The 11,618-nt window shown below is 30.8% G+C and overlaps 1 protein-coding gene across 1 annotated transcript in view; it reads right to left on the reverse strand.

Annotated features, from left to right (window-relative positions):
- LOC145736045 (uncharacterized) overlaps nt 1-11,324 on the reverse strand; it is a 108,674-nt gene extending 97,350 nt beyond the window's left edge. Inside the window, exon 1 of the mRNA XM_081990260.1 lies at nt 10,993-11,324. The gene's annotated coding sequence lies outside the window, so the exon portion shown is untranslated. The remainder of the gene's footprint in view (nt 1-10,992) is intronic.
- Nucleotides 11,325-11,618: the final 294 nt, after the last annotated feature.

Consider the following 11,618-nt stretch of genomic DNA (forward strand, 5'->3'; position numbering starts at 1 on the left):
AATAATTACATTATTTAACTTACTCCCGAGTATTTCAACTACATTGCCAATTGATAATTATTGCAGATATTTCTAGAGAGTGGATAATTGTCTCACCATCTACTTTTTTCGAGTAACTGAATTTAACGTAAGTTGGCTTAAATGTTTGTACGAGCCACAAAAATGTATTATAAATTAAGTAGTTGAATATACAGAAAAATAAACATTCAAAAAAACGATCAAAATGATGTCTGTCTGCATGTGAATCACATTCACTGTGACATGTATTAAGATTGATTATTTGATTTTTCGTGTATGTTATGCCAGTACTTTTACATTATCCTATTCAAGGAAGCTGACAAATCCTTCAACTTAATTTACCGTCGAATAACTTTCAAACTAAACCGCGCATAAATGTGTCAACATAAGCGAGATCGGAAAGCCAGCCAGTAAACAGTTTTTACATCTTGTCGGATTTGTTTGTTTACCCTTTCCCGGTGTGCACTTCATTTGTAATTTTATCCAGTTACAAAATAGTGCCTGGTTTTAGACTAGAAACGCGCTTTGCACTCTTTATTGGGCCGATTTAGGAACTTTGATTGCCCAAAGCTTTTATAATTAATTACACGCCGAAGCGGTTACGAAAGTGATGCAAACACTTTATGGTTTCTCCGGTAAACCATAATTTCTTACAAAAATATGCGTGATTGTTGTTCTACGGTACATTTTACGACCCTACTGTATTTACATTATATTTTTATAGGCAATTAAATATTTTTATGTCTCCACCGATCATATTCATATTAGGTAACGTCAATGATTAGATGATTTTAAATGCACAATGTATTATTTTTAGTTATGAATTATTAGAAACCTGTAATTGTTTTACAGTTTTCTCTTTCAGGTTACACCGGGTGTGACGAAATTGTTTCCTAAAAATATTGATATGGACACGGGACATCGAATTATTGGTGTTCCAGATGTCAGATCCTTTAGAAAAGGAGAAGGGAATTAATATTATTTGCGGTAAATAACGTTATAAAGTAAATGAAGTCCTGTAAATTTGTTTTATGAATCGAATGTAAAATGAAAAAATATTTAAATCAGTAAGTCGAGTTCTTGTACAAATTTATGTTGGCACAAACTATTGAAATTAGTAATGTCACCCTAATTTGTTTTTTACCAGGATTCTGAATGCTAAAGACTTTAAATTTTTAGAAACCGTCGTTTTTTGGGAAACAGTTATAATTAAACGCCATTTTGGAAGAGTATTTAACATTTGCATTTATTTATAAGGGTAAGTATTTTCAAGATTTCAAATCACATTTTCACTTTTCAAATACTATACAAATTCCATGCACAAAAGATTTTCCAGATATTTATGATTTCTAATCGTTCTTCTAACTACTGCTTATTTAGTCAACTCGCTTAATAAAGCATTTTAATAATTGGTAATAGTTTTTAGTGTAACAATTCTTGTTTTCAGCTAGTTTATATTATTCAAAGTCTCTGAAAATATAATTTTAGTTACATTTAAGCTTTTTAGTTCCCCTGAATAATCATATTCAAAGAAACATACCAAGAAAGAAGAAAATACTTATTTTGATAAGTATTATTTGAAGATACTTTTCAGGTTTACGGGCAAGGTTTAAAAACTATTTCGCTGCCAAAATTCAAAATTTGGTTCACTTGCATTACCAGTTGCTTAAAAAAATTAAATCAATTCTAAAGACATTTGATAAACAAACAATTTGACATATTCTTTTCACTCCATCACTTTTGGTTATCTAAATATGGTAATTATGTTTTCAATATTTTGTCAGTTTTGTATACGTCAGAACCCGTTCCCGATTCAATAACTTTTCATTAAACTCTGTTAATTTACATAAATCTTACATAATCATTTACAGGTGCACTATATGGTGATGCAAGCACGTCCCGATTGGAGAAAAAACTAGAAAAACTAGCAAAACCACTCCAGTCGCGCGGACATTTAGTTAATTCATCCGTTTATTCACTGTCTTTGCCTAATTAATTGACTTGATTCCGCCGATTCGGATGATCGGTCGATTTTTTGTTTTAATTAATTTTAAGCGAGTTTGTTTCCTCACTTTCGGACTGTCTATTCTATTTAGATGGTTTTGATTGAAATTTAGGTTTTTTTAATTTTTACTTGACTTCTGCAGTTGTATTATTGTATTACAAATAGGTATTTTTCCGAAGTTGCCAAGTTTGTTATTAATGAAATATACATATATCTAGAGCAATCTGCGCATTATCTAATAATTACTCAAGCAAAAGTAGAGCATTCAGCTCAAATTTTCACAATAATGCTCTTATTAGTTTCTTCGTAAGGGTCAATATAACTTTCTTCAGAGCTTTAGTAAAGGCAGAATGAAGGGGTTTCAGTAAAACCTTTTAAAAGTTTAAACAAAATTTCTAAATTCTTAAACACATTACACAACCTGTCTAAGAATATTTAGGACTATTTCAGACATAATTGATACTGATTTTTCATGACTAAAAAATAGTTAATATTTGAACAAACAATAGTAGATAGGTATTTTTGATAGACATTCCATTGATTGCTTAATGGCGTTTAGCAAATATTTACATAGAGACAATAGTACAATCAAACTTTCTATTACAATTCTCGAGGTCTGAGAACAAAGTTCCAGGAATGAACTCATAAAACATGTATTAACATGCTTACAAACTAATCTCTTTTGCATGTTTTGACCTCTTACTGGGCGGTGATACACCTTGTTAGATGACACTGCCACTGTTTAAAAACACTTTTTCAGTTTGTTTTCCTAAATGCTTTTTTCCATTCCAACATCATTACTTTTTACAGGATTATAATCCATATTAAATTGTTGTAATCTAATTAATTTATTTGTTAATAAATACCACATTGTATTAATAATGTGGAAGCTGAATGAACACGCTTGGTTAGAACAAAGGCGAAAAGTAGTTAAATTAACATAATGTGAAAATATTCACTTAATGGATATTTACAGGTTTTGTTTCGGTCGTAAATTTTCTTTTATTCCATATTTTCAAATTGGTACGTCCTGGCTAAAACCACTAACGGCAATATTTCATTAACCACGATATTAAAAACTGGTCCATAGAGCTGTAGAAAGTAGGATTTATCTGATTATTACACGACGATATGGGACATTAGATTAGGGGGAGTTAATGTACCTGGAACAATTAAATCATTAAATTTGTTAATAATAGATTGTGAGCTTAAAGTTAGTAGTAATCAATAAAAACTAGATTTAAGCTTGTATTACTAAAATTATTAGAAAGCAAGAGGGAGCAATTTTTTGTCACTCGTTTTTGTGAAAAAATTGTGTTTAATATTTCCAGTAAGGAAGTCATTATTTTAGCAGAGTTTGATTGAACACATAAGCAATTTATGAGACACAGCATTTTTTTACACATACTGTTTTTCTGAAGAATCCAGAAATGGAAACGGTAGCTTCCAACTATAAATCCGCCAAATTTCATTTAAATTTTAAAGTTTCTTGAAAAAATTTAATTCGAATTGAAATTTGAAAAATGAGAATCGAAAAGTAAAGCTTTTGATAGCAGAAAAAACAATAAATAGTAAAAATACGTCAGACGTCAGATTCTTAAATTCAAAATGTTTGCTCGAGGAGAATCAAACAAAAACGAGCTAATTCTATATGCATATAAACTCAAACGTTTTCAACTTTGTAGACAATATTATGCCATATACAGGGTGGTCCAGTTTTAAACGTCAATAATTCATCAATCGATAGCCCATCAAAAAATAAGTTGACACGCATTATGTCATTTTCCTGAGAACGCTTCCTAAGGAAAACACAGACCTTCAAAATTCAGTTTTGAACATCGTTTTTTTGCTACAACTGTCAGACATTCAGACTAATTTTATTCTAAAAATTAAAGTTTTAGACTAATATCGTAGCATTTAATGCCAAAATTGTTTACTTTCATCAATGAAGTCTGAAACTTAACTTTTACTATAAAAAATAGTTTAAAATTCGGAGATTAGATTTTTCAGTCTTAAAGCACAGTAAAGCGTCTAGAAGTCAAATTAATACTGACAAAGCATGAAATGGCATAATTAAGCCTACGAAAAATGTAAAAATAGTTTTTTTAAGTCTGCTATGTCAAAAACTTGGTGAAGATAAGCCTAAAACTCAATTTCCCAAGCTGAAAGCAGTTTCAAAGCCCTAAAAATAGTTCAGAGTTCTAAGAAAATGAAAAGCAAAGTAAAAAAACCTGAAAAGTTAGTCTTCAAGTCAATTTTCATGAATCTAATATCAATATCCTGTATTTAAGACTATTTTCAAGACTAAAATATTGAAATGTATTTTTAAATTATGAAAACTTACTTCAAATGCAAAATTTAAGCTTTTGATCTCACTTTTCATTAGTTCAGAGTCACTTTTTGGTGTCCAAGTCAATTTTCAAGGTTGAAATGTGTGAATTTGTTGTAATAAATTTTAGAAAAAGTAGTTTCTCATGGCTACAAGTCAGTTTTCACAAGTTGTTCAACTTATCTGACTACAAAGACAGTTTTTAAGCCTCTCAAGTAAATTTTCACCGTTTTCAAGACAATTTTTATGTTGGGTTGGGTTGGTTTTGGGTCTTTAAACGTAATTACTCAATTTTGTCGTAAACAAAACTTCAAATCAGAGTTTTGTAAGAGATACTTATTTTGTCAAATTGAAAAAGTAAAAAAAACGTAAAATTTTGAAAAATATCCAGTGACATGAAGAAGAAAAATGAAAACCATCTTTCTGTATTTACACCACTGGACAGTTTCGATTAGTGGAAGTATTAATTTCATATGTGTTTGTTCTAAATTTGATTAAAATTGCTCCAGCGGTCTGACAGTTATGACAAGAAACTGATTTTTTAAACTGAACATTTATGAACTGTATTTTTCTTGGGAAGCATTTTTCAGGAAAATGACATAATATGTATGTTAACTTATTTTTTGATGGGCTATAGAATGGTGAATTATTGACATTTAAAACTGGACCACCCTGTATACTTGAAATTTAAAATCTTGAGTTTTTTCTAAACTGAACATTAAGTGTGTTCCAAAATGGTTATCCAGGAAACCATAAAAGCTACAGAGTCGGTTAAATGGGAAAAAATTTCTAGAATTTTATCTGACACTACTTTCATTTTATTTGAGCCCCATGACACAATAATTGTCTTTTGTTTCCTACAAATCATAATGAATATGTGGCATGGAAAATTTTTCTAAAGTCTACAAAGACCAAAACTTAAAAAAACGTTATTTTGGACGAATTTGGTCATCAAATGTCAAATATTTCGAAATGGCGCTTAGAAGAAATTGCAAAGTTATCAAGCATCTTTGAAACAAATAATAACACAATCTTTCTACTTTACCGTATTCTGTATGTGATTTATTTTCAAAACTGACTTGGATTGAATTATCAGAAGCTACAAGCAAATGTTGAAAATGCAGTCTCTGACGTTTTCACAGTTTTCTGATGCTATCCAATCAGATTCCTGAAATATTGAAAATTGTCAACCAGAAAGAAGTTTATCATAAAACGCTCTGAAACTCTCTTTAATTAACCGACTCTGTAACTCTTATAGTGACCGAGATACCAATCAAAGTATAACCTCTTTCTTCTTGAAACAAATAATTTTTTATCAATTTTTTATTGATGTGCATGATTTAAATTTGTGGAATAACTGAAATCCTGTTTCCATTTTGTATGATATAAAAGGTAAATCTTAATGAAATTGTCCAATAACTGTCCACAAAAAAATGGTTATTGATGGATTTGCTGCTAAGAGTTTTGGCATTTATCTATCGATACTTTACATCAGTGACCGTAATTATTTAAATTTACATATTTCTACACACAATAGTGTTTTTAATAATGGAACCATACACAAGGTTTGATGATGGCAAATCTGCTGAAACATGTCTAAGAGTTTTAGTTCCATAACTACATTTATTTCTGGGTAACATAATTAACAGTTTATTAAAAATAGAAATTTACTCTTTATTTTCTTGATTATTATGACTATGTATAACTTTGTGTCCATTCCACGTTCTTGTGAAGTGTTAAAAGTACACATACACGTTCATTTCAGTTGTCAAAATCAAGTTATGTCATTTTAAGCAACGTAAGCAACGTAACGTGCATTTTTGTTGAAATTTTGAAATTTCTAGCAATTGACCGTGTAGAATCCATCCAGCTTTATAGACAAAATTGATATTTCTTGTGACTGGACATAATTCGGTTTAGGTAATTAACACAGTTATAATAAGATGTGGCCATCGACATCTGCTTGGCGTAAAATGTATCTTAATGTGGCACGTTGGCCATCAAGCAGACTTTGATCCTGAAGTGTGTTGACGTTTTGAGAAAACTATACGCAAACCATCAAAGTGCGTTACGCGTTTTCGTTAAATAAGCAGGTCCCAAACGTTGTTTGTTTAAGTTTGACTTTTCGCACCTCGTTTCGACTGTCACCGTCTTCTTCATTTTTTTTTCGTATTTACACGGCGGCCCCGTCATGTTTAGTCTTGCAGCATTTTTCACAACACAACTCAATTAGTACGACGTTTACTTAGGCTGACTTTTAGTACTGCCTTAAATAAATCGGTTTCGGTTCGCTGGTTGAGGTAGATGAAGGAATTGTTGAGCGCAAATTTTACAAAGGATTCCCGAGAAATGTCCCATTCCAAAATCATAACCGGCGCATGTGTTCCCTATTATTAACTCTTTACGTTAATTATTCCAAACACGCATTATTCACTTAAACTGAAGAATGTCTAGACTTGGGCGGCTCCACTTTAGTTTGATGGAAATTATCTTTGTTTTTTGCAAACACATGCTAATTAGTCAGTTATTTAATTAAAGACCTGCACTATCTTTAGTAGACGATCTGGTTGATTCGAGATGTCCTCATTATGTCACAAACATAATTCCACAAATATTTTTGGAAATTGTCCCACTTCTGTTTTAATTAAAATAAATAGTTAGGATTCTATAATCATAAACAGGACACCAAATTCCCTGTTGAGGATGCTGATGCATTGATGCATGTTCTTGCATTTTTATTAAGAATCCTAGGCAAACCCCTCGCATCAGATTTTCGATTTGCAGCAAATTTATCTGGAAAAAATTACGAACCCAACTTGCAGTACAAATAGACAACCATAGGTCATTTATACTCAAAATAAATAATGTGTTACCCGATATAGATTTCTGAGGGAGTTCAATGTGTATATTAGTATAGTCGCAATCACTTTTAGCTGGTCTTTTTAATGATTTATCGGCGACAGATTTCCAAAGTTGCTTAGTTAAGTTTGATTTTAAATTGTTCTTCTAGTAAACACAGTTTTTGATAAAAATGTCTTGTTTAGAGTTAATTTTTGTTACAAAAAAATTTCAACTTGCTTTTTTTACTCATTTTCAAGGTGAATAGTCAAAGCAAATAATTAATGTTAATAGTTTAGTAGAGCAAGCATAAAATAATTATTATAAAAAACCACTTGTTTTTGAATATTGATTATAGAAAATAATCCAGAATAAGAAATCTACCTGAAGTTATATTTTTAACTTCAATGATTTTTTCAAATATTGACCGTTTTGGGTCAATGAATTTGCTGTTCTAAGTTAACTAGATTTCCAGTGAAGTTAAAGATAAAATTTTTTTTTTCAGTTTTTCTTTTACCAAAAAACCTTTCTTAGGGTTTTTTACTCGTATAATGTGGTAATCAAGCAGAAATGTTGATATTATTTATGATATCTCAAAAACGGTGTCCAATGGGCAAAAAGTTTTTCGAGGGCTCGATTCGACTCAAACAGTTCTTGTAGAATGTATTTTCAAAAATTAAAAATAACGCATCTGAAAGTCCCTACAAATTTTAAATTTAGAGAAATAGAACAGAAGAAGTTAGAAGTTACAGGAAATGTATTGTGACCATAATTAGAAATAAAGAAGACTAACTAACTAACTGTTTGTCTCTATCTGTTATCAATCTACCAAACAGTTAGAGACAAATGGATTGCTACCATTAAGTTTTTTTTATCAAATTTGAGCTCCAGATACTAACATCAGGTTTTGCCTAACTCTAATATTAAAAAAGATTGTTTACAAAACATTTAAAAGCGTCCAATTTGGCCACCCTGTACAGTAAAGTTAATCATAATTTCTATGATCAATTGGTTAATTTTTATTTAAAAAAATTGTTAATCATTAGAATAAATTACTACAAGACCATTTACAACAGCTAATTCCCTAAAGATTGTAGCTCTGCAAGCACAAAGAAGAAACATGTTAGTTAAAGTTTGTTTGCATTTTCACTTGTGATGTTGATGAAAGGCTGCGGCAGAAATTACGAATTAGTAGTTTTATCTTAATTAGCCGCAGACCGAGTGTCAACAAGTAAAGTCGTTGGTAAATAGATAGAAAGAAAAAGGGTTATAATGTACTAGAAATAGAGACAATACTTATTTTTAAATATTCTCAAAATGTGCTCCGAAAAGTCTGATTTGAAAACTTGTCATCACGTGATTTAGGATTAAGTAAAAAAATGATTAAATTTTGCATTAGTCTCAAGTTTAAAAAAATGGTTTTAGTAAAGAAGAAATACATCAGCAACATGATATTTTGTTCACTAAAACATATTTTAAAAAATAAATAACTATTATTTTATAACAGGTAAAAACTTTTAAAATAACCAAAACAGAATATTTTATTTGCCAACCATTTGTGTTTAATTAAATAAGATTTTACAAATTTAGAAAAAAATTATTTGATGTAAAAAATTGGAACGTTGTAAAATACTGTTATGACTAATAATTAATTGAGTACAAAGAGAAGTTGTCAGATAAATTCACACTCCAATTATTGACAATAACCTAACTTTAATCATATTTGGTGTTAGTGTTGACTTTTTTTTATTAAAATGAAGGGTAAAGGCAAAAGTGATTTATTAATTATTGTTATTTAATCAATCGCTCAATTAGAAGCTAACACGGATTGCAGTGGATTTGAAGGTTATTTTATTCCAGGTGGTTTGGTTTAATTCTTCAGTATTGTTTGGTCTAAAAGTATTATTTGCATTCATTTTGTTCAAATTTCTTCCCCAAGTGTGTTTTCTAGCGTTGTCCTGCAGTTAGTTATTTACTATTCTAGTATGGACTGGGCAATTATTCTATTAATAAGAAATTATTTCCTTGAAAGATAGCATTAGGAAACAGTACAAATACATTTTCTAAAGTGTTAATATATTTTTCGCTTTTTAAAGTTTCAGTAATATTCCAACATTTACCAAGAATCGTCCACTACATTTTTTGGAGTGGTTTTCTGCAATATATGGTACCGTTACTTGATACCTAGGTATCAGGGTTTGTAGTGTTTCTAATAAACCATTTGCACAACAAGCTTGGTGTTTCCACCTTGGCATGTTTTTGAGAAAATTGGGTCTCAATTCGGTAACTTAATGATCCATCGGTCAGTTTTTTTTTAAGAAGACATTAAGACTGTTGACTGCTTCATTGCCTCGTAATGTCAATTCGTATGAAATCAGTGTGTCATTTTAGCCAGATCTTGAAGTAAAAAAGCTGTAGAACAATTTGCTTTTCGTAATATCACTATTGCGACCTACGACTCGGAACATCTCTTGCTTTTTTTAAACCGGTCATGTCACAAAAAGTGTCAATAACTGCAGCAAACTATAGTACATTTTTTGAACAAGCTTAGCAGTAATATTTCACATCGTATTCACCCCCAATTGGGCAAAACTATACGCAGATCTTCTGCTGAGGTTGTCTTTTCAAGCTTTTCTAAAAAAAAATTTCTCAGACACTCTCAAACTTTTTGTATTTTTTGGAATAAGTAGTTTGATATCTTTTACTGTTTTTACTACGAAAATTGATGTTTTAAAAAATATTGTAAAATATTAGAAAATTGTACTGAGCAACGTTTTTATGGTAACTGGAATTACTAAGCTGCCAATACGTTGTCAGGCATAATTATTTCATTATTATAAAGGTAGGTTTACATTAAACAAATACGATTAATGACACTCTTTTTGACAACCGTGCACTCATGCTTCTTAACTGACAATTTATTACCTACAATAATAACTTTGATGAACTGACCATATATTACAAAATAGCAAAACTGGTTAAAATTACACATTCAGACTACTCTTAGCTTGTGTGTGCGTGTAAAACAATAACAGTTTGGGATCAACGACCAATTTGCCCACTAAATCGGTATCGGTTCGGAATGTTTTCCTCTGAATGGAAATTCGGACGTAAACAATGAGTTGAATGGGCAATTACGCTTACCAGACACGCCGTAACTAAATCGATTTGCTGACTTTGGTTTTATTGTATCATTAATTTGCGATAATCTCGCTTTCAGGTGTTTTATGGTTCGTTTAAGGAACCAAACTCTATAGCTCAACTAAATATTCATAAAAAATTTGCTTCTATAAATAGAAATAAAACGTTGTCATTATTTTTTTTATTTAACTAACATGGAAAATTGCGGCGGTATTAGCAAAGTTGTTTTTCTCCTTCATTTTATTAGCATAATCCCATACAATTCCAAGCTAAGAAGCTTGCCTATTACGGTGAGTATTAAATTTTTTTTTGCGATTCATTAAAAATAATTATTATTATATTGTCGATTTAATTAAAAGCCCTCACCTAGAATGTAATTGCAAATAAACCTTTAATTCCGGGTTATTTGTAGTTTTTTTTTAAGCCTGGAAGATGATTATAGCAGGAATACCGGACCTGTTTAAAACGATTTAAAATAACAAAAAACAACGTTGTTTATTAAGTTAATTAAGCGTATTTATTTCACCACCGGCCTAATTAAGAAAAAAAAGTAAACTCGATCGCAATCTGTTTAGTTTTTTCAAATACCTCTCGATTCCTTCTATACCTCCAGGACAAATAAATAAACACAAATAATTAAAACAAGAAAAAACGCGCTTACCCTCGCCTACTTGAAAGATAATTAACAGGACACCCCAAGACGTGTTTTTTTTCCAATTAGTCGTTTTTTTCCTTTTAAATTAAGTGTCTGTTAAACGCACAAAATCCACCCACTAACATCCCAAGTCCAGAAACATCACAATACCGCACACAAAGACCTCCGAGTTTTCCCGATCTGGATCTCCGCAAGTTGATTTAATTTTTACAACTAACCCCCCGAGGGAATAATTAGTAGAAAAAAGTTAGTATGACGTGTTTCCGAGTTACGAAGCAAAATCTGTATGAAGACTGGCGCTAAAGAACGGCGCTGGTCGTATGGAGCGCGAAACGATACTGTTTATATACGCGACTGTTGAGGTTCGGTTTCAAGAAGTTTTTCGAGTTGAAGTCCCTACTACCTGGACTGTTTTTGATGGGGTTAAACCGGGATAGTTTGGTGTCTGTCCAAATCGGGAAATAAAGCTAGATTTCCGGATGTAATACGACGAAAATTAAACCGGAATAAGTACCCGTTTTTCGTATGTGGTTTTTTTCGGAGAAAGTCACTAAATTATTTCTTACAATTATACAGTAAAAAATTCTGCAATTTCTAAATAAGATTTTGTTACAATATTCTGCACACGGTGC

This window comes from Ips typographus, linkage group LG1, assembly GCF_016097725.1.
Source record: "Ips typographus isolate SLU linkage group LG1, UJ_Ityp_2.0, whole genome shotgun sequence".
NCBI classification, from domain to species: Eukaryota; Metazoa; Arthropoda; class Insecta; order Coleoptera; family Curculionidae; genus Ips; species Ips typographus.